Source organism: Camelina sativa, chromosome 5, assembly GCF_030686135.1.
Source record: "Camelina sativa cultivar CO46 ecotype springtype chromosome 5, ASM3068613v1".
NCBI lineage: Eukaryota > Viridiplantae > Streptophyta > Magnoliopsida > Brassicales > Brassicaceae > Camelina > Camelina sativa.
The window spans coordinates 31,482,472-31,484,282 of NC_141884.1; the positions used below are offsets into that span (position 1 = coordinate 31,482,472).

Consider the following 1,811-nt stretch of genomic DNA (forward strand, 5'->3'; position numbering starts at 1 on the left):
TCATCTTCTAGGGGACTTTGGAGTGTCCCAACGGGAGCCAACAGAGTTGAATTGTGGCAATCAAGCAGCTTTGTACATTGCAGCCAATCCAGTGTTTCATGAACGAACTAAAGGCGTAGAGATCGATTGTCATAATGTCCGTGATGCTATTCAAGCTGGAGCAATACGAACACGGAAGGTTCACACTAAGGAGCAGCTTGCTGATGTTTTTACTAAAGCTCTTGGCCGTCAAGAGTTTGAGAACATAGTTTCCCAGTTGGGCGTTTGGAATCCGCACGCTCCACTTGCGTGGGGGGGGGGTGTTAACGTGATTACTTGAAGATCAAGCAAGATCTTCTCAAATCTCTTCGGCCCGTATATTCTAAAGGAAACAATATATTCTTGCAGTTATTATGTTATCTTGTAAAGATCTTGTATGATGTGTATATAATATAACCTTTCTCTCCAATGAAGGACAACACAATTGGGCGAGCCTGAACCCTACTTTACAATTCTTGCATTAAAAACCATTGTTCCTATGCTGCTCATTTGAAATGTGCCACACAGAGGAATGTGTGGGATAGTATAGAACTTGAGGGAGAGCCAAAAGAAGATGAAGAAGAAGTTGAGCCGTTTGTGACAATAAGCGACGGAGTCATACAACATTTCAGTCATCAGCATCATCTAAGACTTGATGAGAACAAAAGTAAGGATTATGATGAGAATAAGTTGTGTCAAGCATGCGTCATGCAAATATATTTAGGTAATTTCTACTTGTGTACAAAATGTGATTTCATTCTCCACAAAAAGTGTGCAGAATTATCTCGCAAAATATACCACCCCATACATCCACATATAGTCACTCTAGTGGGAGAAAATGACATCGTTATGGACTATGATGTGGATAGATGTTAAGCTTGTCCATATAGGTGTACAGCTGGTTTCTTCTATAAGTGCAATAAAGATGGATGTTGTTTTAAGCTAAATGTGCAGTGCGCCTCAATTTCCGAGCCATTAGTCCATGTAAGTCATATGCATCCTTTATTCCTAACATCCAAACCAGGACATAGGCCGAGAATTTGCTTGGTTTGCAACACAATGGTATTATCTGCTATAGAGGAAACATTCAATTGTATTGAATGTGAATTTGCTTTGTGTTTCACATGTGCTACTTTACCTCAAACGGTGAAGTATAAGCACGATAAGCATATGCTTACTTTAAATTATGGGGAGGAGACAAGTACGATGGCGTCTTGGTGTGAAATTTGTGAGGAAAAATTTTATCCAAACCATCCGTTTTATATGTGCGGTGAGTATCGTTGTGTCACCCTACATATTACATGTATGCTTGGGGTGGACTTATACATGAAGCCCAGTTTAATACGTCTAGACGAAAAGCTTGTAAGTGTTCTGTGTAACAATCAACATATGTCTCAACCTATTTGCTATATTTGTAGGAAGCGATGTCCATACAAAATAGTTTTCAAGAGTGATGATGGTTTAATAGTTTGTTCCATAAATTGTATATTGTCTTTAGATTGATGACAAAAATTGCTTTATGGTCATTTCTCTTTTCATAAGAATTATTAATGAAATGTTATCTTTTTATTAATGTATGGAAATAAAGCAAATTTTTTTTGTTGAACTGTTAAATTGTAAAACAATATAAGGAAAAATGATCAAAGCCACATCTTATCAATAACACCATAATTACTGCAACATCTATAATTTGTTGAAAGAGAATCGTTGATCTTCAATGGATGTGAAAGCCTCCACGCCGATTGAAACAACCCGACCCCTTTTTTTTTTTAATAATAACATTAAATACAATA

At 37.1% G+C, this 1,811-nt stretch overlaps 1 pseudogene; it reads left to right on the plus strand.

Annotated features, from left to right (window-relative positions):
* The first annotated feature begins 468 nt into the window (after window positions 1–468).
* On the plus strand, window positions 469–1,521 carry LOC109129484 (uncharacterized; annotated as a pseudogene).
* The last annotated feature ends 290 nt before the right edge of the window (window positions 1,522–1,811 follow it).